The sequence below is a fragment of the Carcharhinus amblyrhynchos genome, chromosome 1 (genome assembly GCF_965287045.1).
Source record: "Carcharhinus amblyrhynchos chromosome 1, sCarAmb.v2.hapA, whole genome shotgun sequence".
Taxonomy (NCBI): Eukaryota; Metazoa; Chordata; class Chondrichthyes; order Carcharhiniformes; family Carcharhinidae; genus Carcharhinus; species Carcharhinus amblyrhynchos.
Window position 1 is genome coordinate 8,134,397 of NC_137324.1, and position 26,706 is coordinate 8,161,102.

General features: G+C 43.9%; 1 protein-coding gene across 2 annotated transcripts in view; it reads right to left on the reverse strand.

Moving 5' to 3' along the window:
- LOC145344932 (exocyst complex component 6B) overlaps positions 1-26,706 on the reverse strand; it is a 595,965-nt gene that overhangs the window by 406,303 nt on the left and 162,956 nt on the right. The gene's annotated exons all lie outside the window — the stretch shown is intronic.

Genomic DNA, 26,706 nt, shown 5'->3' on the forward strand with positions numbered 1-26,706 from the left:
GATTGACAAAGAAGTTGATAAAGGAGGGTAGGAGAAGCTATGAAGCTGGGCTAGCGCTTAATATAAAAAAGGATAGCAAGAGTTTTTATAAATATATAAAAAGGAAGAGGCTGGCTAGGGTGAACGTTGGTCCTTTAGAGGATGAGAAAGGGGAGCTAGTGGTAGGGGATGGGGATATGGCTAAGGTCTTGAATAACTTTTTTGTTTCTGTCTTCACGGAGGAGGACGTGAATAATTTGCCGGGTGTTAGCGATGGAAAGGTGGTAGGACTGGAGGGTCTTAATGACATTACTGTTACTAGAGAGGTGGTGCGCGACAGACTGGAGGGGCTGATTGTGGACAAGTCCCCAGGACCGGATGGAATGCATCCGAGGGTTCTGAAAGAAATGGCGGAGGTGATAGTGGATGCCTTGGTGGTTATTTTCCAGACGTCGCTGGATTCCGGGGAAGTGCCGGAGGATTGGAAAACGGCTAATGTTACGCCGTTGTTTAAGAAGGGTGCCAGGCAAAAGGCGGGGAATTACAGGCCGGTTAGTTTAACGTCTGTGGTAGGTAAAATGTTAGAATCCGTCATTAAGGAGGAAATTGCGAGGCATCTTGAAGGGAATTGCTTGATAGGGCAGACGCAACACGGTTTCATTAAAGGGAAGTCGTGTCTGACAAATTTACTGGAGTTCTATGAGGATGTGTCTAGGGCGGTGGATAGAGGAGAGCCGGTGGATGTGGTCTTTCTGGATTTTCAGAAGGCGTTTGATAAGGTACCTCACAAGAGGTTACTGCAGAAGGTCAGAGGACATGGAGTTGGGGGTAGGGTGTTAGCGTGGATAGAGGATTGGTTGTCAAATAGGAGGCAGAGAGTGGGGGTCAATGGGTGCTATTCGGATTGGCGGTTGGTGACTAGTGGGGTGCCCCAGGGGTCGGTGCTGGGGCCTCAGCTATTTACCATTTATATAGATGATCTGGAGGAGGGAACCGAGTGTAGGGTGTCGAAATTTGCTGATGACACCAAGATTGGGGGAAAGGCAAATTGTGCGGAGGGTGTGGAGAGTCTGCAGAAGGATCTAGATAGGCTGGGCGAATGGGCCAGGAAATGGCAAATGGAATTTAATGTTGGCAAGTGTGAGGTGGTCCACTTTGGTAGGAAGAATGGTAGGAAGGACTATTACTTACGGGGCGAAAAACTGCAGCAGGCGACGGTGCAGAGGGACCTCGGGGTCCTTGTGCATGAGTCGCAAAAACCCAGCCTGCAGGTGCAGCAGGTGGTCAGGAAGGCGAATGGGATGCTGGCCTTCATAGCGAGGGGGATTGAATATAAAAGTAGGGAGGTCTTGCTGCAGCTGTATAGGGCATTGGTGAGGCCGCAGCTGGAGTACTGTGTGCAGTTTTGGGCGCCGCACCTGCGCAAGGATATTTTGGCCTTGGAGGGAGTGCAGAGGAGGTTTACTAGGCTGATACCGGAGTTGAGGGGGTTGAGCTATGAGGAGAGGCTGAATAAACTAGGCTTGTACTCGTTAGAGTTTAGAAGAATGAGGGGAGATCTCATTGAGACGTATAAGATGATGAATGGGATGGATAGGATAGAGGTGGAAAGACTCTTCCCGCTCAAAAAAGACAGTAGGACTAGGGGGCACAGCCTCAAGATAAAGGGGGGGCGGTTCAGAACGGAGTTGAGGAGGAACTTCTTCACTCAAAGGGTGGTGAATCTCTGGAATTCTCTGCCCGTTGAAGTGGTGGAGGCTGCCTCGCTAAATATTTTTAAGAAGCGGGTTGATGGGTTTTTGATAAGAGAGGGGATTAAGGGTTATGGGGAGAGGGCGGGAAAGTGGAACTGAGCCACGACAGATCAGCCATGATCTTATTGAATGGCGGGGCAGGCTCGAAGGGCCAGATGGCCTACTCCTGCTCCTATTTCTTATGTTCTTATGTTCTTATGTTCTATGAAGGCCAGCATCCCATTCGCCTTCCTGACCACCTGCTGCACCTGCAAGCAGGGTTTTTGCGACTCATGCACAAGGACCCCGAGGTCCCTCTGCACCGTCGCCTGCTGCAGTTTTTCGCCCCGTAAGTAATAGTCCTTCCTACCATTCTTCCTACCAAAGTGGACCACCTCACACTTGCCAACATTAAATTCCATTTGCCATTTCCTGGCCCATTCGCCCAGCCTATCTAGATCCTTCTGTAGACTCTCCACACCCTCCGCACAATTTGCCGTTCCCCCAACCTTGGTGTCATCAGCAAATTTTGACACTCTACACTCGGTTCCCTCCTCCAGATCATCTATATAAATGGTAAAAAGAATGAGAGGTGATCTTACTGAAGCATAAAAAACTGAGGGGCCTTGTTAGGATAGATGCCGAGAGGATGTTTGTCCTTGTGGGAGAGGCTAGAACGGGGGCACAGTTTCAAAGTAAGTGGTTTCCTGTTTCATATGGAGACAAGGAGGAATTTCTCCTCTCAGAGGGCGGTTAGTTTTTGGATAACTCTTCCACAGAGAAGTGGCAGCGAGATCATTGAATATATTCATGGCTGAGTTTAACAGATTTGTGATCGCTGGGACTCAGAGAGTCAAGGTTATTCAAGAGAGTGGGGTTGAGACACATTATTTGAATTTTATGAGGACATAACGAGTGTGGTTGACAGAGGGAAGCCAGTGGATGTGGTGTATTTAGATTTCCAGAAGGCATTCAATAAAGTGCCTCACAAAAAGTTACATAAAATAAAGGTACACGGAGTTGGGGGTAAAGTGTTAGCGTGGATTGAGGATTGGCTTTCTAACAGAAAGCAGAGAGTTGGAATAAATGGATGCTTTTCCGGTTGGCAATCAGTGACTAGTGGCACGCCCCAGCGATCGGTGCTAGGGCCTCAACTGTTTACCATACACACAGACGTTCTGAAGGAGGGGACCGAGTGTAGGGTAACAAAGTTTGCGGATGACACAAAGATGAGTGGGAAAGCAAATTGCGTGGAGGACACAGAGAATCTGCAGAGAGATTTGGATAGGCTAAGTGAGTGGGCAAGGATATAATGTTGGTAAGTGTGAGGTTATCCACTTTGGAAGGAATAATAGTAAAATGGACTATTATTTAAATGGTGAAAAATTACAACATGCTACTGTGCAGAGGGGCCTGGGGGTCCTTGTGCATGAATCACAAAAACTCAGTCTGCAAGTGCAGCAGGTGACAAAGAAGGCAAATGGAATGTTGGCCTTTATCGCAAGAGAGATGGAGTATAAAAGCAGCGAGGTCGTGCTACAATTGTACAAGGTACTGGTGAGGCCACACCTAGAGTACTGTGTACAATTTTGGTCCCCTTATTTAAGAAAGGATATATTAGCTTTGGAGGGGGTACAGAGAAGCTTCACCAGGTTGTTTCCAGAGATGAGGGGGTTAGCTTACGAGAAGAGATTGAGTGCACTGGGCCTGTACTCATTGGAGTTTAGAAGGTTGAGGGGAGATCTTATAGAGTCATATACGATAATGAAGGGGCTAGACAGGGTAGAAGCAGCGAGGTTATTTCCACTTACAATGGAAACAAGAACTAGGGGGCACAGCCTCAAAATACGGGGGAGTCAATTTAGAAGAGTTGAGGAGGAACTTCTTCTCCCAGACGGTTGTGAATCTTTGGAATTCTCTGCCCATTGAAGCAGTGGAGGCTACCTTGTTAAATATGTTTAAGTCACAGGTAGATAGATTTCTGACCAAGAAGGGAATTAAGGATTATGGGAAGCAGGCGGGTAAGTGGAACTGAACCACTATCAGATCAGCCATGATCTTACTGAATGGTGGGGCAGGCTCGAGGGGCTAGATGGCCTACTCCTGCTCCTATTTCTTATGTTCTTATTCATCAGGCATGGTCTGACTGATTGGCAGAGGAGTCTTGATGAGCGGAATGGCTGACTCCTGCTCCTATTTCTTATAGTCTTAAAGACTTGGGAGTTACGTAACCTCTCGTCACATCTCTCAGATTCATCCCACACAATAGTTTACTTTGAAGTGCAGTAACTGACATTGCATAATCTAATGTTTGCAGCTACTTTGTGTACAGAGAAATCTCACAGAAATGAGATGAATGGCCAGTTAAATCTGTTCTCGCTGGTGCTGACTGGCCATCTGCCAATTGCCTCCCAAGCTTGGCTCCACATTTTAAAAAGCAAGTAATTGGGCTTGAAATGCTTTGGTGTATCCTGGGGATGTACTATGGCACTATATAAATGCAAGCTGTTTCTGTTTTATGTCTGCATTCCTGTTGATCATTGAGTCAAATCTTTGTTCCTGAAAAGCTCCTCAAACCACTAGGTTTGGCAAGGGGCCTCGGTTTAACAACTCATCGAAAGGATAGCACTTCTAACAATGCAGCACTCTGTCACAGAACCACGCTGGAGTGTCAGCTGAGATTATCTGCTCAAGCATTGCTCCAACCAAGAACCCTCCATGTCAGAGGTTTAAGATTATTCCCAATGATCAGTATCAAAAGACCAGAGATTCAGGACAAGTAGTTGGAGCATAAAGAGGGAGGCATTGAGAAGCCTTTTCACATGAAGATTTACAATGACGTAGAATGAATTCCCATACATGACTACTGACACCAAGTCTATCAAGAAAGGTTACGCACGGTGGCACAGTGGTTAGCACTGCTGCCTCACAGCGCCAGGGTTCAGTTCCGGCCTTGGGTCAGCGTCTGTGTAGAGTTTGCACATTCTCCCCACCTATGCGTCAGTTTCCTCCGAATGCTACGGTTTCCACCCACAGTCCAAAAACGTGCAGGTTAGTGGATTGGCCATGTTAAATTGCCCCTTAATGCTCTAAGATATGTAGGTTAGATGGGATTTGTCATGGTAAATGTGTGAGATTACAGGAATAGGGGCAGTGTAGGATGCTCTGTCATGGAGTCAATGCAGATTTAATGGGCTGAATGGCCTCCTCTACACTGTAAGGATCCTATTCTACGATTCTATTAATCAGAAAAACAGAATCACAGAATGGTTACAGCAGAGGAGGAGGCCATTCGGCCCTTGTGTCTCTGCTGGTTCTCCAGAGAAGCAATTCACTTCATGTCACTCTTTTACCTTATCCCCATAGCACTGCACATTCTTCATTTTCAGATAACAATCCAATTCCCAGATCCTCATGGCTCGCTGCACTAAGAAAGGTTTTATCACACGTCATCATTGCTTCATTTGTCAATTATCTTCAATGTGTGCCCTCTTGTTCTCAATCCTTCCACTAGCGGGAACAGTTTTCCCAATCGACTCTGTCCGGACGCCTCATGATTTCCAATATCTCTCACCAAATCTCTTCTCAAGCTCCTCGTGTACAAGAAAACTGTCCCAGCTTCTCAAACCTACAAGAAAACTACTCCAACTTCCCTCACTATCGACAGAACTGATACTCATCATCCGTGGAATCATTCTCATTAACCTTTTCTGTACTCTCTCTAATGCCACCACTTCCTAAAGTGTAGCACCCAAGTTGGATGCAATACCAAATCTGAGAAAAAACTCCATTTTAGAGTTTTCAGCTCTGACAACGAGTCATTCAGATGCGAAATGTTAGCTCTATTTTCTCTCCACAGATGCTGTCATATCTGCTGAGTTTCTCCAGCATTTTCGATTTTTGTGTAACATAACTTTTGCATTCTATGCCCCAATGCTTTATTACCCTTGAAGAAAAACATGAGAAGTATTAAATATTAATATTAAACGCCATCACTGGCAGCCATGTCTTCAGATGACTAAGTTCTTTTGGAACATAGAATAGAACATAGAACAGTACAGCACAGTACAGGCCCTTCGGCCCTCAATGTTGTGCCGAGCTACGTCCAAACCCAAGATCAAGGTATCCCACTCCCTATAATTCTGGTGTGCTATCCAATAACCGCTTGAAAGTTCTTAAAGTGTCCCACTCCACTATCACAGCAGGCAGTGCATTCCACACTCCAACCACTCTCTGAGTGAAGAATCTACCTTGGACGTCCCTCTGATATCTCCCACTATGAACCATAGTTATGCCCCCTAGTAACAGCTACATCCACCCAAGGAAATAGTCTCTGCACGTCCACTCTATCTATCCCTCTCATCATCTTATAAACCTCTATTAAGTCGCCTCTCATCCTCCTCCACTCTAAAGAGAAAAGCCCCAGCTCCCTCAACCTTTCCTCTTAAGTCCTACCCTCCAAACCAGGCAGCATCTTGATTAATCTCCTTTGCACTCTCTCCAATACTTCCACATACTTCTTATAGTGAGGTGACCAGAACTGAACACAATATTCCAAATGTGGTCTCACCAATGTCCGGTATAGTTGCAGCATATCCCCATGGCTCTTAAACTCAAACCCCCTGTTAATAAACGCTAACACACTATAAGTCTTCTCCACGGCTCTATCCACTTGAGTGGATAGAGATCACCTTCAGAGATCTACGGATATGAACCCCAAGATCTCTCTGTTCCTCCACATTCCTCAGAACCCTGTCGTTGACCCTGTAATCCGCATTCAAGTTTGTCCTACCAAAATGAATTACCTCACACTTATCAAGGTTAAACCTCATCTGCACTTTTCAGCACTTTTCTCTTTCTCTTCCTTTAAGTCACTCAACTCCAACCAATTTAATGAGATCTAGATACAACATGAGCAGCAGCATTTAAAATGACATGACTAAGTAATGCCCAGGTCAAATTATACCAAATGTAGTATGTCTTATTCTGACCACCAACTGCGTAAGGGTCTTCTAGAACCAAGTTTCCCAAAACTGCAGCAAAATGCAGGACAAACATCAAATGAATAATAAAAAACCAGCAAAGAAAGCTCTTCAAGGGTGACTGGGGTTGGACAAGATCCCATTCAAGATAAATATGGAAAGCACAAATCTTGGATATTGCTTCCTAATCTAATAAACAGGAACATCAGGACAAGTTGCCAAGATTCAAACAGGTGAAAGACAAAATGAAGAATGATATCAGACGGTATGTAGTCATGCAGTCTGATCAATGCCTGGGGAATAGGAAGATAGGACCGAGGAGAGATGGAGAGAACTGGAGCCTGGGGAAGGAGGTCATAGAGTCATACAGTGCAGAAAAGGCCCTTGGGCCCACAATAACTAGTGCTAAATTTGTGCTAATCCCATTTTCTAGCACTTGTCCCATGTCCTTGAATGTTATGATATTTCAACTACTCGTCCAAATACTTTTCAAATTGGGTAGGTCGTGCCTTACTAACCTTATTGAGTTTTTTGAGAAAGTGACCAAAGAGGTGGATGGGGGTAAGGCAGTTGACGTGGTATATATGGATTTTAGTAAGGCGTTTGATAAGGTTCACCATGGTAGACTTCTGCAGAAAATGCAGATGTATGGGATTGAGGGTAATCTAGGAAATTGGATCAGGAATTGGCTAGCAGATAGGAGACAGAGGGTGGTGGTTGATGGTAAATATTCATCATGGAGTCCAGTTACGAGTGGTGTGCCTCAGGGATCTGTTTTGGGGCCACTGCTGTTTGTAATTTTTATTAATGATCTGGATGAGGGTATAGCTGGGTGGATTAGTAAATTTGCTGATGACACCAAAGTCGGAGGTGTGGTAGATTGTGAGGAAGGGTGTCATAGTTTGCAGGGAGGCTTAGACAGGTTGCAGAGCTGGGCCGAGAGGTGGCGGATGGAGTTTAATGCGGAGAAGTGTGAGGTAATTCACTTTGGCAGGAATAACAGATATGTCGAGTATAGGGCTAATGGGAGGACTCTGAATAGTGTGGATGAACAGAGGGATCTAGGTGTATGTGTACATAGATCCCTGAAAGTTGGGAATCAAGTAGATAAGGTTGTTAAGAAGGCATACGGTGTCTTGGCGTTTATTGGTAGGGGGATTGAATTTAGGAGTCGCAGTGTCATGTTGCAACTGTACACAACTCTGGTGAGGCCGCACTTGGAGTATTGTGTGCAGTTCTGGTCCCCACATTATAGGAAGGATGTGGAGGCTTTGGAGAGGGTGCAGAGGAGGTTTACCAGGATGTTGCCTGGTATGGAGGGGAAGTCCTATGAGGAGAGACTGAGGGATTTGGGGTTGTTTTCGCTGGAAAGAAGGCGGCTAAGAGCGGATCTTATTGGAACATATAAGATGATTAGAGGTTTAGATAGGGTGGATAGTGATAGCCTTTTTCCTCGGATGGAGAAAGCCAGCACGAGGGGGCATGGCTTTAAATTAAGGGGGGGTAGTTATAGGACGGATGTCAGGGGTAGGTTCTTTACCCAGAGGGTGGTGAGGATTGGAATGTCCTGCCTGCTGCAGTTGTAAATGCGCCTAGCTTGGGGGCGTTTAAGAGATCCGTGGATAGGTTTATGGATGAAAAGGGATTGGTTTAGGTTAGAGGGTCATTGTTTTTTAACTGGTCGGTGCAACATTGTGGGCCGAAGGGCCTGTTCTGCGCTGTAATGTTCTATGTTCTATGAAACAAGTAAAATACAGGTTTGTCAATCTGAAGCCCACACCACAATCAGTTAAACAACAATTGTTTCAGGTGCAGAAAAGTACTTGCAAAGAACAAGAAGGGCCTGCCAAATCAGGAAGGAGGAAGAAAGGGGGGGAGAAAGAACTGAGTGTTTCACTTGAAAACCCATCACAGTGCATGTTCTGCATCGGTCAGGAAAGGATTGAAGCTCTCCGCTTTGATCACAAGTCAAACATCCCATTTCAAGACAAGCAGGATAGTACAGGGCAACCACCAGAAACCTGTCGACTGCACTCACTTTCCCAGGCAGAACAAAGAGACAAGCTTCTGTAGCACAGAAGTCAGGCAGGCAACATGCGCAAGTGAGTAATTGTCCACCATTAAAACCTTTCAAAGTTAACCGGGAACCCACAGCAAGACCTGCATGTGTTTCAAGGTGCTCCATACTTTATGTGACAGCTTTGAAGTGAAGCACAGTGAAGGCCAAGAACAAAAATACACTGTTTGTTTGAAGTGGGCTAAACTGGCTCATTCAGAAGTTCATGTCCCAAAGGAATGCCTGATGTAACTGCTGTGCCAAGCAACAACAACCGCCCCCTCCCCACCGCCATAATATTTAACACTTTCCCATCCAGTTAAGAAGAAAGTCTAACTGCATTGTTTCTCCTGGGAAACTTACATTATTCATGCCCATTCACCTTTATTCTCGCAGACAACCTAACTGCACAGATCCTGGGTGAACCAAGAACAAGAAGCTCAGGGGACAGGTGCAGCTCAGCAGGACAGACATATATCGGTAAGGAAGGAGCTCTGAAATAAAACAGCAATAGAAAGAGAAAAATGTGGATTTGTATAGCTCATTTCACAACTCAGGACATCCCATGCTACTTCACAGCTGCTGAACAACTTTTCAACTGTAGTCAATCCCTCAGAGTAAGAAATGCAGCAGCCAATTTGCGCACACACCAAGTCCCCTAATTTGCAATGCAATGGTGGCCAGACCATTTATTTTCATGGTGTTGGCTGAAAAATTATTTTTGAGCAGGGTTCAGTCAAAATACCCTTGTTCTTCTTCAATGTAGCGCTGTGGCATCTTTTATATTCACCTGAGAGCAGACAGTGCCTCACTGTTATCTACTATCAGAACAACAGCATTTCTGACAGGGTAGCATTCTCTCGGTGATCCACTGGATTCAGTGCCGTGACTTGAACCCACAATATATTGTGGAGAGTACAGCTAAGAGTAAGCTATAGTGAAACCCTAAGTCAGATATGGAGGGGAAAAATAAATATTCTAGTAGGACCAGTGATTTGATTTTGATTTATTATTGTCACAAGTATTGGGATACAGTGAAAAGTATTGTTTCTTGCACGCTATACAGACAAAGCATACTGCTCATAGAGAACATGGGGAGAAGGAAAAGAGAGAGTGCAGAATGTAGTGTTACAGTCATAGCTAGGGTGCAGAGAAAGATCAACTTAGTGAAATGTAGGCCCATTCAGATATCTGACAGCAGCAGGGAAGAAGCTGTTCTTGAGTCAGTTGGTACGTGATCTCAGACTTTTGTATGTTCTTCCCGATGGAGGAAGGTGCAAGGGACAAGGTCTGGGGTACATAGGGTCCTCGATTATGCTGGTTGTTTTTCCGAGGCAGCATGGATGGAGTCCATGAATGGGAGGCTGGTTTGTGTGATGAACTGGGCTATGACTCTTCATAGTTTCTTGCGGTTGCATTTGGAATACTGTATACAGGTCTGGTCACCCTATTATAGAAAGGATATTATTAAACTAGAAAGAGTGCAGAAAAGATTTACTAGGATGCTACCAGGACTTGATGGATTGAGTTATAAGGAGAAGCTGAATAGACTGGGGCTTCTTTCTCTGCAGCGAAGAAGGCTGAGGGATGATCTTATAGAGGTCTATAAAATAATGAGGGGCACAGATCAGCTAGGTAGTCAATATCTTTTCCCAAAGGTAGGGAAGTCCAAAACTAGAGAGCATCAGTTTAAGGTGAGAGGGAAGAGATGCAAAAGTGTCCAGAGGAACTTTTTTCATACAGAGGGTAGTGAGTCTCTGGAACCAGCTGCCAGAGATAGTAATAGAGGCGGGTACAATTTTGTCTTTTAAAAAACATTTAGACAGTTACATGAGTAACATGGGCCAAATGTAGGCAATTGGGATTAGTTGAGGGTTTTTAAAAAAAAAGCAGCATGGAATAGTTGGGCCGAAGGGCCCGTTTCCACGCTATAAACTTCTAAGACTCTATGATTCTGTGAGTGCAGAAGGAGGCCATTTGGTCCACTGAATCTGCACTGACCACAATCCCACCCAGGCCCCATTCCCTTAACCTCATGCATTTATCCTAGCTAGTCCCTCTGCTATTATGGGGCAATCTAGCATGGCCAATCCACCTAATCTATACATCTTTGGACTTTGGATCCCAGAGACAAAAGGTCAAATCGCAGCATAGCAACTGGAAAACTTAAATTCAGTTAATTAAATCTGGAACAAAAGGGTCTCAAAACCCAAATTCGCTCGTGTCCTTCAGGGAATAAAATCTGCTGTTCTTACCTAGTCTGGTTTATACCATGATTCAAGACCCACAGAACTGCAGCTGACCTGGCAGGCCACTAAAGTTGTGTCTACACCACTGGAAGAAATTGGAAGAACAAACCAGACACCAGACACCACACAGGCTGCAATAATTCATCAATATATAGATGATTTGGAGTTGGGGACCAAGTGTCGTGTGTCAAAATTCATGCATGACACTAAGATAGGTGGCAGAACAAAGTGTGCAGAGGACGCTGAAAGTCTGCAAAGGGATATAGATAGTCTAAGTGAGTGGGTGAGGGTCTGGCAGATGGAGTACAATGTTGGTAAATGTGAAATCATCCATTTTGGTAGGAATAACAGCAAAATGGACTATTATTTAAATGGTAAAAAATTGCAGCATGCTGATGTGCAGAGGGACCTGGGTGTCCTTGTGCGGGAATCTCAAGGAGTTGGTTTGCAGGTGCAGCAGGTAATTAAGAAGGTAAATGGAATTTTGTCCTTCACTGCTAGAGGGATGGAGTTTAAAAACAGCAAGGTTATGTTGCAGCTGTATAAGATGCTGCTGAGGCCACTCCTAGAGTACTGTGTACAGTTTTGGTCTCCTTACTTGAGAAAGGATATACTGGCACTGGAGGGGCCGCAGAGGAGATTCACTAGATTGAGTCTGGAGTTGAGACCGTTGGCTTATGAGGAGAGACTGAGTAGATTGGGGCTATACTCACTGGAATTCAGAAGAATGAGGGGAGATCTTATAGAAACATATAAGATTATGAACGGAATAGATAAGATAGAAGCAGGGAAGTGTTTCCACTGGCGGGTGAAACTAGAACTAGGGGGCATAGCCTCAAAATAAGGGAGAGCAGATTTAGGACTGAGTTAAGGAAGAATTTCTTCACAGAAAGGGTTATGAATCTGTGGAATTCCCTGCCCAGTGGAGTAGTTGAGGCTACCTCATCGAATGTTTTTAAGGCAAGGATAGATAAAGTTTTGAACAGTAAAGGAATTAAGGGTTATGGTGAGCGGGTGGGTAAGTGGAGCTGAATGCACGATAAGATCAGCCATGATCTTATTAAATGGTGGAGCAGGCTCGAGGGACTACTCCTGATCCTAGTTGTTGTGTTCTCATGTTCTAAATGCGATTAAGGCAAGAAATTAATGCTTTGCCTGTCAGTGAAGGTCAAATGAATCAAGGAAGAAATCTTGCACTTGCGCAATTCTGGACACTTGTCCATCTCTCATTTCCTTCACCCCTCAACTGGCAGTCATCCCTTCAGCTGCCTGGCCCAAGCTATGGAGTTTCTTCCCAAAACCTCTCTCTTCCTTTAAGATGCTTCATTAATGCTCCAAGGATGTGAGGGTTAGACTGATTGGCCATGCTAAATTGACCCTTGTGAGAGGGTAAATCAATAAGGTAAATATGTGGGGTTATGGGAATAGGGCCTGGATGGGATTGTGGCTGGTGCAGGCTCTGCACTGTAGAGTTCTATGCTTGAACCTACCTCGTAGATCAATTTTATAGTCACCTGTCTTAATACCTCCTTTATGTGGCTCACTGCCAGGTTCCATCTGACAACACTCATTGTGAAACCCCTTGGGTGATTTTGCTGCATTGAAGGTGTTATATGAATGCAGATCGCTGCATATCCTTATAGGTACTGGTCCCTCACAGGTCTATCTGGAGTGAGACTCTCCAGAATTACCCAGCCCCTATCATGGATTCAGAATTCCCTTCCTTTTTAACCAATTCTACACACAAGAACTGACTGAGCACTCTCAGCCTCTCTTTTCAACTCAGCGCCTTTTGCCCTGCACAAGGTTTCCAGATCTTCACCGAGGTTCAGAAACCAATTTTTGTTACGAGGCCACATTAAACAGTGTTGGCATTTGTCATGCACAAGATTCTGATTAAAATGCAGTAAAGATGCAGAAGGCTAAGAATTATCCCCAAGTCATTACTCACTGATGGCATGTTCTCTTGCGCAACTATAAGAGTCTTAAAACAAATCTGTTATTTAGTTCAACAGCAGAAGAAGGGACAGGTTTGATTCCAAGGTTTTACCCATCTTAGTTATGTTCAAGATTCAATTCCTGCAGGATGTAATGTGATTTATATCAAATCAGAAGCAGCCTTTTTTTCAGTTTAATCATAGAACACAGGAGACCATTTAGCCCACTAAGACTGTGCCAGCTCTTTGATAAAGCCAATTTATCCTGCCCTTTTCCAACAGTACTATAAATGTCTTTATTTCACATTTTTATCCAGTTCCCTATTCAAAGGTGACGACTGGACCTGCCTCACTATCCTTTCAATCACTGCATTTCAGATCGTAACAATTTCTCTTATCCCCTGGTTCTTTGACCAGTTCCAAGCAAGTGACCATAATTGAGCTGTGGCCTCAGGGAAGATGGAAGAGTGTCACACCCTCAAGAAAAATGACACATTACAGCAAGGAAAACTGCTGGCAATCAAACAACTACAGACAAACCATTACTATAAACTATAGTGTAATTCAGCCAGGTCATCAATGAAGGGTAAACAAGTCAAACATTCAGACACAAAAGCTGAGAAAAAGAGGGAAGAGAATGAGGGCACAGAAGAGAGAAAACGAGTCAGCAAGTGAGAGAGAAAAAGCGAGAAGGAGCAGGAGGTTTGTGCTTGACGTGTGTCTGAGGCAGTTTAAATTATCAAACGACTTTCAAAAAGTAAACTTTCTGACCTTCTCCAAGACAAGGAGCTAGGGGCTGACAAGCCACAATACAACCAACTATGCTTTTGACTTACCAATTGCAACTACAATTTTACCTTAAGATTTTAAAAGCACAGGCCACGTTAAGCAAAGTTTATCTTGACAAAAGATTTCAGCTCATGAAGAAAATAAGGAGGGTAGGATAGAGGGAAATTTGGCCGATTGGATAAGTAACTGGCTATCTCATAGAAGACAGAAGGTGGTGATGGATGGACAGTTTTCAGACTGGAGACCAGTTACCAGCTGTGTACCACAGGGATCAGTGCTGAGTCCTCTGCTATTTGTGATTTTTATCAGTGACTTGGAGGAGGGGGCTGAAGGGTGGGTCAGTAAATTTGCTGATGACACCAAGATTGGTGAAGTAGTAAATGAGGTGGAAGGCTCTTGTTGGCTGCAAAGGGACATTGATAGGATACAGAACTGGGCAGAAAAATGGCAGATGGAGTTTAACCCTGATAATTGCGACGTGATTCATTTTGGTAGGTCAAATTTGAATGCAGATTACAGGATCAACAGCAGGATTCTGAGGAATGTGGAAGAACAGAGAAATCCTGTGGTTCATATCCACAGATCTCTGAAGGTTGCCACTCAAGTGGATAGAGCTGTGAAGAAGGCCTACAGTGTGTTAGTGTTTATTAACAGGGGGTTTGAGTTTAAGAACCATGCGGTTATGCGACAACTGTACAGGACCTTGGTGAGATGGCATTTGGAATATTGTGTGCAATTCTGGACACCTCACTATAAGAAGGATGTGGAAGCATTGGAGAGAGTGCAGAGGAGATTTACCAGGATGCTGCCTGGTTTGGAGGGTAGGTCTTATGAGGAAAGGTTGAGGGAGCTGGGGCTTTTCTCTTTAGAGCAGAGGAGGATGAGAGGCAACTTAATAGAGGTTTATAAGATGGTGAAGAGTATAGATAGAGTGGACATTCAGAGACTATTTTCTTGGGTGGATGTAACTGTTACTAGGGGGCATAACTATGAGGTTCATGGTGGGAGATACAGGAGGGGTGTCCGAGTTAGGTTCTTTACTCAGAGAGTGGTTGGGGTGTGGAATGCACTGCCTGCTGTGATAGTGGAGTGGGACACTTTAGGAACTTTCAAGCGGTATTGGGTAGGCACGTGGAGCACACCAGAATGATAGAGAGTGGGATAGCTTGATCTTGGTTTCTGACAAAGCTCGGCACAACATCAAGGGCCGAAGGGCCAGTACTGTGTTGTACTGTTCTATGTTCTATTTCAACATTTCCTACATGGAACTAGATTTAATATAACCTACACCATGGCGAGAAACATAGCGGTTAAGTCTATTTAATCATGGGGGAGGCAGGTCATCAAGCTCCTGATAGTGGAAAAATCTCCTGTGATTAAGTCGGAGGCAGGAACAGGCCGATGGTGGAAAATTTGCTCACGTACATACAGCAGGTGGTCAATTAGTCTTATTATTGAGCCAATGGGCACGCATTATCACTGGGTCTACCAGTGGTGGCTCAGATTACACAGAGTGGCAGAGCTTTCCCATGTCTCCAGAAGATCCTGTGATCTATTGGGTCCCACTTTCAAAAGCACTTTAGTGCTGAATCAAGGGATCCTGCATCAAGCAGGATAGCGACTGAAAGTCACCCCTCGAAACCTGGGGAAAGCCTAACATTGACCAATTAAGTGCCTGACAGATTCTAAATACAATCATGTGTCCTCCACAGAAGCACCACAAGTTTTCCACTAGTTCTTGAACTGGTAATTGACCATGTCAATTCCACCCATGGAAACAATATGCATGAACCTTCAACACAGCATCAGCCTTTGTTCAGTGCATGTTCACCAGGGTTTGAAAGTTGAGCACATATTCTAATCTGAATATGTTACTCGGATGCTGTGGCCATTTATTGCCTATCTCAAGTTACGTTGTAGTGCTGGACTTTCTTCTTAAACCACATCTGCTCCCACCACTTTTTCATATAGTGCATTATGTAACATAATTAGTGAATTTTTTTAAAAATCATCTTAGCTCTTTACTGACTTTTCTGTGATTTAAATCTGTGACTTGCAAAGCCACTTCAGTGAGAAGTTAAGAGTTAACATTAATGTGGGACTGGACTCTCATATAGGTCAGAGCAGACTGGTCAGAAGGACATCAGTGAATCACTTAGGTTTTGATAACAGTTTGATACTTTAATGGTCACTTTCACTGAGACCAGCTTTTTATTTTTCTACAATGATTACAAATTCTTAAACTGCCCAGGTGGAGTTTGAACTCACGTTCTCTGAATTATATGTCTAGTAACAAATAATACTTGTGTTTACATTACTGAAGAGTGCTGGAGAAAATCCAGAGATCATCTGAAACAGCGTGGCCAAGGAGCTGAATATCTCCTAATCCCTGCTGGAATAATAAGGCCCAAGAATGCAGGACATAATAACAGAGATTGCAGGATTAATGTTGATCAAACAACCGACATCAGGTTGAGCAAGTTTACTGACTGATGCAGGAGGAAGCTGCACAGTTCCATTGTCCTGGGGAAGACAAAGTTAGTGTGGGTTCAATTGTTCTAATGAAAGTATAGATGTATAAGTTGTGGTAAACTTTTAAAATCAATAATAATTTTGCAATAGCAATAAAAAGACGCACAGGAACTACCAACGTGACCAGTGACCTAGTCTTGCTGAAGTTAGAGTAAGAAGTCAAGAGGACACTTTGAGCTCTTGAAGGATGTGTTCGTTGTTTTGTTTGTAATGGACTATATTCCTTTTCATCAAGTCAAAATCTGGTGTTAAACTCAGATCAGTATGGTTTCTAAGTCCATTGACTTAGTATTTGTGGCCATGTTTGAGAGAATATCATAATCTTAGTGCAGAAATAACAGATGGTGGGACCTTTCATGGGTCTCTGCAAAGCTTTTGGCACAGTGAATCATTCTATTAACTTTGCAAATTGCAATATCACAGAGATAGAGGAACTGCTCTTTCGTGGTTCCAAAGTTACATTAAAGACAGAAAGAATTCACATGGTTTTGATTCAACTTGGTCCAATATATTAAGTATGAAGTATCACAGGGATCCATTCCTGGTCTGTAACTATTTCTTATGCACACTAATGACATTGTAAATTGCTTCTCCTGTCCTACACTTCGTTCTCTTCGTGTTGACACTCATACATAATAATCACATTCTAGTATTTGCTTCATTGTAAATTTGAACTGCCAAAATTATCCACGTGGTTGGAGTTAACGTTAAATAGGCAAAAGACAAATTTCATTCGCTTAAGATCGAAAAAAATCACCACTGAATGATTCTCAATTTGCAATTAATTAGATGGAGAAGATACTGAGGAAAGGAACAGTACAACATTGTGATCGACGATAGAATGAACAAGTGTTGATAAATATGTCTCGTTGCATTGAAATATTGTTCAAATTGAGATACCATTTGCTTTAGCATTTACTGCACAAAATTATTTTATTTCCCTGCATGTATCCAATGGTAACAATGTATGGACATGCCACAAATCAAAAAACTCATTTGATTTTTCTATTACAGAGGAAAAGTGTACAAAGTCCTGCGGTTGTAGGCTATTCTGACGACACTGACCCATTATTTACTCACTTTTAAGACTTTGAAAATTGAAAACATACATTTTGTTTTACAAAATGCCCTCTTTACATTCCAATTTCATTCTAATTCATTCAACAAAATGTTTCAGTTGAATTTTGGCATTCAACGATCCAGACCAGACATTCCTGTAATGTACATGTGGTCAATACAAAAACTGTTTGAGCACATAAGTCAGTGAGAGTCACTGGTGAAGGTGTGTGGAATGCAATATGCCTAGACATACAAACATGTTCAACCTCCGTTCAATCTGAAGTGAAAAAATTCTCCTTCAGCTATTCTTTGTAGTTTTACAATAGCTTAAACCATAGAGGCCAATGGTCAGATATTTGCTAAGTTTGATTACTGCTCTGGATATTTTCTCATCTTCCTCTCTTCTGGACAAACTAGGTTTCCTTTCACTTGAATGGCGGAGGCCAAGGGGCGACCTGATACAAGTTTACAAAATTATGAGAGGCATGGGTAGAATGGTCAGTCAGATCCTTTTTCCCAGGATACAAAGTTCAATTTCAAATATAAGTTTAAGATAAAAGGGGGAAAGTTCAAAGGAGATGTGAAAGGCAATGTCCTTTTCACAGTGGCCAGGAAGTGCCTGAAATGCGCTGCCAGAGCGGGTGGTCGAAGTATAGAATCACAACATTTAAGAGGCATCTCGACAGATACATGAAAAGGCAGGAAATAGAGGGATGTGGACCATTGAAGGCAAAAAGTCTTTGGTTTAAAAAGGTGCCATGTATTAGTGCAGGCTGTTCAAGTGCTGTACTGTTCTTTGTTCTTTTTGAATCAGCACTTTCCCTTGGTAAATAGATAAACTCATGTGGAGTAATTATCTGTAATTAGTTCAGTGCATAACATGAGGATTCAACTTTCTGGCTTTCTTTCCCGTTGACATGTGGTGACTTGGCTATCTCTCTCCTTCACTCTCCCTTTCTCTCCCCCCTCAGGTCCCAGCATCAGAGCTGCCAGTCTTTGGCCAATTCAGTTCACTCCATGTGATATCAAGAAGCCACTGAAGGCAATAGATTCTGCAAAGGCTGCGAATGCCAATCTTCTGGCAATTGTAGTGAAGACTTGTGCCTCAGAACTTGCCACATCTCTAGCCAGGCTGTCCCAGTTCTAGTATAGCTACAAAACTGGCATCTACCCAGCAATATGGGAAATTCCCAGCTATGTCCTGTCCATGCAATAAAAAGTCTGACAACACCAGGTTTTAGTCCAACCTATTTATTTGATAATATTCTCACAAGCTTTCGAGGGGACAGCCTCTTCGTCAGGTGAATGGAGAGTTCTGGCCTCAGACAGAGCATATAAAGCACAGACAGTTTAGAGATTACTGATTAAAATGCGAATCCTTACACCTAACCTGCTGTTCAAGACCTGAAGTGGCTGACAATGTGAGTGGTAGGAGCACTGATCACAGTTTAAAGAGATGTGTATTGTCTCCAGACAGTACAGTAAGTGAGGTTTTGCAAACCCAGGCAAGTCACGGGGGTTACAGATAGTGCGACATGAACCCAAGATCCCTGTTGAGACCGTCCTCATGTGTACGGAACTTGGCTATCAGTCTCTGCTCAGCGACTCTGCGCTGTCGTGTGTTGTGAAGGCCGCCTTGGAGAATGCTTACCCGAAGGTCAGAGGCTGAATGCCCGTGACCACTGAAGTGTTCGCCAACAGGAACACTTCAGTGGTCACGGGCATTCAGCCTCTGACCTTCGGGTAAGCATTCTCCAAGGCGGCCTTCACAACACACGACAGCGCAGAGTCGCTGAGCAGAGACTGATAGCCAAGTTCCGTACACATGAGGACGGTCTCAACAGGGATCTTGGGTTCATGTCGCACTATCTGTAACCCCCGTGACTTGCCTGGGTTTGCAAAACCTCACTTACTGTACTGTCTGGAGACAATACACATCTCTTTAAACTGTGATCAGTGCTCCTACCACTCACATTGTCAGCCACTTCAGGTCTTGAACAGCAGGTTAGGTGTAAGGATTCGCATTTTAATCAGTAATCTCTAAACTGTCTGTGCTTTATATGCTCTGTCTGAGGCCAGAACTCTCCATTCACCTGACGAAGAGGCTGTCCCCTCGAAAGCTTGTGAGAATATTATCAAATAAATAGGTTGGACTAAAACCTGGTGTTGTCAGACTTTTTACTGTGTTTACGCCAGTCCAACGCCGGCATACCCACATCCTGTCCATGCAAGGCAGGATAAATCCAACCCAGCCAATTAGTGCCCCAGCAGTCTATACTCGATCATCAACAAAGTGATGGGTCATCAACAATGCCGTCAAACATAACTTGCTTAGAAATAATCTGCTCACTGAGGCTCATTTTACATTCCAGCATGATCATTCAGCTCCAGATTTCATTACAGGCTCGGTACAGGGCGGCACGGTGTCACAGTGGTTAGCCCTGCTGCCTCACAGCGCCAAGGACCAGGGTTCAATTCCCAGCTCGGATCACTGCTTGTGCAGAGTCTGCACATTCTCCCCGTGTCTGCGTGGGATTCCTCAGGATGCTCCAGTTTCCTCCCACAGACCAAAAGACGTGCTGGTTGGGTGCATTGGCCATGCTAAATTCTCCCTCAGTGTACCGGAACAGATAGCAGAATGTGGTGATTAGAGGATTTTCACAGTAAGTTCATTGCAGTGTTAATATAAGCCTAGTTGTGACACTAATGGACATTCAAACATGGACAAACAAGCAGAATCTCAGGGGTGAGTTGAGAGTGACTGCCCTTAACCACAGATGCACAGTGATAGCAAGGTGTACCATCGACAAGGTGCACTGCCACAACCCATCAAGGCTCCTTCAACAGCAACCTCTACCACCGAGAAGGGAAAGGGAGAAAGATGCCCTGCTCCAAACCATTCATCATCCTCATTTGGAAATATATCGCTGGGTCACAATCCAGAAACTCTCTCCCAAACAGCATCTTGGGTGCATCTACATCGAATGGATTGCAGTTCACCACCATTTTAATTTAAAGGGCCCTCTGACACCTCTGGAAGCAGATTTTTGGCAGTTCAGATACAAATGTATACACATTGGATAGACGCAGTCTGATCAATAACAACAGGGGTTGGGTGGGAGAGAATGGGGGGAAAAAAGGGAAGAACTATACTATGTGCCATATAGTATAGACAATCCAAAGAGCTTCTACAAATACACAAAACGCAAAAGAATAAGAAGGGAGACAGTAGGGCCTCTTAAGGATCAATAAGGTCATCTATGTGTGGATCGACAAGAGATCGGTGAGATCCTAAATTAATATTTCTCATCAGTATTTACTGTTGAGAAAAGCATGGATCCATGGTGAGGTATCCAAATGGATACAAAATTGGCTTCTTGACAGAAACCAGAGGTTGGTTGCAGAGGGTTGTTTTTCAAACTAGAGTCCTGTGTCCAGTGGTGTGCCTCACAGATCAGCGTTGGGTCCACTGCTATTTGTCATTTATATTAATGATTTGGATGAGAATATAGGAGGCATGGTTAGTACGTTTGTAGATGATACCAAGATTGGTGGCACAGCGGGGAGTGAAGAAAGTTATCTTTAATTGCAATGGGATCTTGATCAACTGGGCCAGTGGGCTGACGAATGGAAGATGGAGTTTCACTTAGATAAATGCGAGGTGATGCATTTTAGTAGATTGAATCAGGGCAGGACTTGCTCAGTTAATGGCAGGGCATTGGGGAAAGTTACAGAACAAAGAGATCTAGGGGTGCACGTTCATAACTCCTTGAAAGTGGAGTCACAGGTGGACAGATTGGTGAAGAAGGCATTCGGCACGCTTGGTTTCATCAGTCAGAACATTGAATACAGGAGTTGGGAATCTTGTTGAAGTTGTACAAGACATTGGAAAGGCCACATACTGTGTGAAGTTCTGGTCACCCTATTATAGAAAGGATATTATTAAACTAGAAAGAGTGCAGAAAAGATTTACTAGGATGCTACCGGGACTTGATGGATTGAGTTATAAGGAGAGGCTGGATAGACTGGGAATTTTTTTCTCTGGAGCGCAGGAGGCTGAGCGATGATCTTATAGTGGTCTACAAAATAACGAGGGGCATAGACAAGGTAGATAGTCAATATCTTTTCCCAAAGATATGGGAGTCTAAAACTAGAGGGCATAGGTTTAAGGTGAGAGGGGAGAGATACAGAAGTGTCCAGAGGGACAATTTTTTTCACACAGAAGGTGGTGAGTGTCTGGAACAAGCCGCCAGAGGTAGTAGTAGAGCAGGCACAATTTTGTCTTTTAAAAAGCATTTAGATAGTTACATGGCTAAGATGGATAATAGAGTGACATGGGACAAATGCAGGCAATTGGGATTAGCTTAGGGGTTTAAAAAAAAGGGCGGCATGGACAAATTGGGCCAAAGGGCCTGTTTCCATGCAGTAAACCTCTATGCTTCTATGGCTGTAACAGAGCTGCAACACACTGATTCTGCATCCAAGCTTCTGATCATAGGTCCATTGAATAGTGTGATTTTAACAAATGGTAGGTCCTGACTTCTGACCAACCCAATTCAAACCCCTGCGAGACCTGCAGGATGCAAGTCTCGTATAGCACGTGACTTAGATTCTGGTGGATGGCCCCACAATGCAAAGTCAACTTTAAATCAGCACTGAATGACACTAAATTGGCCAAAGACCTACCAGACGACTTGATGAAAAAAATGCCATGCTGTAGCACAAAGGATGCTCCTTCGAGGCATGTTGTTAATGAGGCATTGTACAGAGAGCACTGATCTACATTTACCCTGTGATTGTTGATGGCGGTGGTGGAAAAGAGGGAACTTTAATGTATTTAACCCATGCTGAACCTTCCCTGGAGATGTTTGGTGGGACAACATGGAGGGAGCTTTACAAATCTATGTTATACCAGCCTTGGAATTGGTGATGGCAATACCAGAAGCTTAAAATGAGAGCGAACCAGACTAACATTCGCACAGAAAGTCTCACAAACAAGTTTTTCAAAACTACTTGAAAAAGAGAGAAAGGATGCAAAGTAAAGGGAACAAATGAGCATTAAACTAATAGAGACAGCACTGAGAGTTCTACCGTCTGTTTTTCTACAAATCCCCTCTGCACGATATCTGTTTTCACTCCTTTCCCATGGCTGTTGTGCAAAGAAATTTAGAGAAAAAAATTGGCTCCTCTTATTTTTTTTAATGTGGAGCAAAAAAACTTCTTTACATGCCTGCTGGCAGATGTAGTTCTCAACTCTGCCAGTTCCCGAGATCCACCATCTTAATCAGCATCACATAAAACTTAACACATGCTTTGAAATTTGCACCAGACTCTGAAAAAAAAGACATAGCCTCAAGGGTGTACTGCAAAAACCCGCAACTCCAGCTCCTGCCGCAATTATCTCTCAACTCTGGCTGAACCAGCCACAGACCCTGGCTGCCAAACAGAGGAAAGGTCATCAGGTCAGAGCAGCCAAATTGCAAGGTCCGACAGACAAATCTTCTATTTAGAATATATTCAGGGTGAAGGGTTTAAGTTTAAATTTGTTTATTAGTGTCACAAGTAGGCTTACATGAACACTGCAATGAAGTTGCTATGAAAATCCCTTTTTCACCACACTCCGGTGCCTGTTCGGATACAATAAGACGAGAAGACATCGGAGTAGGATTAGGCCACTCGGCCTTGAGTCTGCTCCGTCATTCAATCATGGCTGATACTTTTCCCATCCCCGTTCTCCTGCCTTTTACTCATAATCCCTGATCCCCTTATTAATCAAGAACCTATCTATCTCTGTCTTAAAGACACTCAATGACCTTGGCTCCACAGCCTTCTGTGGCAAAGAGTTGCACAGATTGACTACTCTCCGGCTGAAGAAATTCCTCCTCACCTCTGTTTTCAAGGATTGCCCCTTTATTCTGAGGTTGTGCCCTCCGGTTCTAGTTTTTCCTACCAGTGGAAAAATCCTCTCCTAACCAGCACGTTTTTTGGACTGTGAGAGGAAACCAGAGATCCTGGAGGAAACCTACGCAGACATGGGGAGAACATGCAGACTCTGCACAGACCCAAACTGGGAATCGACTCCGGGTCCCTGTGAGACAGCAGTGCTGACCATTGTGCTGCTCACCTTACATACACCTTAACTGAGAGTGCTCGAGGTATGTGAACACAAGCGTCAGTGCGTGCAGTTATACTTACTGGACTCCCAAGGGCTAAAGGGGCTGCTTGTTGTAATGGTGTGAAACATGCTTACACTGGTACAGGCAATATTTATTGCCTTTATGAAAGTGCTGGTCAGCCTTCTTCTGGAAGCAGTGCTGTCCATGTGGTGTACACACACCCACACTGCTGTCAGGGAGGGAGTTACAGGAATTTGACCCAGCAACAGCGAAGGAACTTTTCATAAAGTGCAACATAACAAGTTTGCCCGCAAAGCTGAAGCCCCTGGAATAAAAGGGCAAGTGGCTGCCTGGATACAAATTTGACTGAGAAAAAACAGACAGCAGCGATGAACAGTTACTCTTCAGACAGGGGTGGTGGGTATACTCAGATTCCCCAGAATCAGAGCGTGGTTGGGGTGTGGAATGAACTGCCTGCTCTTGATAGTGGGGTCCGACACTTTGGCAACTTTTAAGCGGTTCTTGGATAGGCACATGAAGCACATCATAACGATATGGAGTGGGTTAGCTTCATCTTGATCTCGGACAAAGCTCGGCACAACATCGAGGGCTGAAGGGCCTGTACTGTGCTGTACTGTTCTATGTTCTATATATAGTAATGACCTATTCACTTGGGTCTACTGGAAATAAATTCAAAAGTTTGTGTATTTAAAAAGTTTGTAAATTTAAGTATTTAAAACAGTAAAGAGAAGCTTAGACTCCAAGGCTGGCATGGTGAGAATGATTGGCAGAATGAGTGGGCACACTGCTGATGAAGTTCAATGTAGAGGAGTGTGAAGATCAATCCTAGCAGGAAAAGCAGAGAGGAACAGGATCATGAAGGATAGCGTGGAAACCAGTACATGCCAATGTTCAGGCTGCATTTGAACTTCCTCCCATTTTTCCTCATCTAAATCTAACATTGTGAAATGTGAGGTTAGACATGACACGAATCAACTCCAGCCTCCTGGATTGACTGGATCCACAACAATTCACCTATCGCCGCAACATGTCCACAGCAGACGCCATCTCCATTCCTGCACTCACCCCTGGAACGAGTACACCTATGTCTGACTCCTATTTATTGATTATTCCTACGAAACTCATCTCCAAACTCCGTGGCCTGAACCTCGAGTCCTCCCTCTGCGACTAGATCCTGAGCTTCCTAAATCACAGACCACAATCAGTAAGGATAGGCAGCAACACCTCCTCCTCGATCATTCTCAACACTAGTGTCCCACAAGGCTGTGTTCTCAGCCCCTTGCTATACTCCTCATACACCTATGACTGTGTGGCCAAATTCCCCTCCAATTCGATTTTCGAGTTTACTGACGACACCACCATAACGAGACAGAGTACAGGTATGAGATAAAGAATCTGGTGAACTGGTGCTGCAACAATAATCTTTTCCTCAATGTCAACAAAACAAAGGAGATTATCATCAACCCCTGGAAGCGTAGTGGAGAAATGCCTCTGTCTACATCAATGGGGACGAAGAAGAAATGTTGAAAGCTCATTCACCCTCCTAATCCCCCTGACACTAAGGAGCAACTTAGCATGGCCAGTCCACCTAACCCACACATCTTTGGACTGTGGGAGGAAATCGGAGCACCCGGAAGAAACCCACGCAGACACAGGGAGAATGTGCAAACTCCACACAGACAGTGACGCGTGCCAGGAATCAAAGCTGGGTCCCTAGCGCTGTGAGGCATGAGTGTTAACCACTGTGCCGCTGGGCCACCCATGAGAAGGTGAAATTCAATACCCGTGTCTTGTGCTAAACAAAGGAGACTATAATGGGATGACGGTAAACTGGGAGCAAAAACTTTATGATGGGACAGTGGAGGACAAAGCGATTTTTCACAATGCTCAGCAAAAGTGATAAGGAAGGACTGTAGAAAAAGAGATAATCAGCCATGGATATCTAAGGAAATAAAGGAAGGTATCAAATTGAAAGAAAATGTGTACAAAGTGGCAAAGATTAGTGGGAACCTAGAGGATTGGGAAATCTTTAAAGATCAACAGAAAGCCACAAAAAAAGCTATAAAGACAAGATGGATTATGAGAGTAAACTAGCTCAGAATATAAAAACAGATAGCAAAAGTTTCTATAAATATATAAAAATGAAAAAAAGTGGTGAAAGTAAACATTGTCCTTTAGAGGATGAGATGGGGGATGTAATAACTGGAAAACAGAAAATGGCTGAGGCATTGAACAGGTATTTTGTGTCTGTCTTCCCAGTGGAAGACACTAATAATGTACCAAAAATTGATGACAGGAAGGCTGTGGCAGGTGAGGACACAGAAACTATCATTATCACAAAAGAGGTAGTGTTGGGCAAGTTAATGGGGGCTAAAGGTAGACATGTCTCCAGGTCCTGATGGAATGCACCCCAGAGTACTTAAAGAGATGGCGGGAGAAATAGCAAATGCATTAGTGGAAATCTACCAAAATTTGCTGGACTCTGGGGTGGTTCCCGCAGATTGGAAGACAGCAAATGTGATGCCACTGTTTAAAAAAGGAGGTAGATAAAAGGCAGGTAGCTTAACTTCTGTAGTAGGGAAAATGCTTGAATCTATCATCAACGAAGAAATAGCGAGACTTCTGAATATAAATTGTCCCATTGGTAAGATGCAGCATGGGTTCATGAAGGGCAGGTCATATTTGATTAATTTGGTGGAATTCTTTGAGAACGTTACATGTGCAGTGGACAATGGGGAACCTGTGGATGTGATGTATCTGGATTTTCAGAAGGCATTTGACAAGGTGCCGCACCAAAGACTGCTACAGAAGATAAAGGTGCACAGTGTTACGGGTAATGTATTAGCATGGATAGGGGATTGGTTAACTAACAGAAAGCAAAGAGTTGGGGTATATGGGTATTTTTCTGGTCGGCAATCACACACTAGTGGTGTGCCTCAGGGATCAGTGTTGGGACCGCAATTCTTTACGATTTACATAGATGATTTGAAGTTGGGGACTAAGTGTAGTGTGTCAAAATTTGCACATGACACTAAGATGGGTGGAAGAGCAAAGTGTGCAGACAGCGCTGAAAGTCTGCGAAGGGATATAGATAATATAAGTGAGTGGGCAAGTGTCTGGCAGATGGAGCACAATATTGGTAAATGAGGGGTCATCCATTTTGGTAGGAATAACAGCAGAATGGATTAGTATTTAAATAGTAAAAAAATTGCAGCATGCTGCTGTGCAGACGGACCTGGGTGTCCTTGTGCAG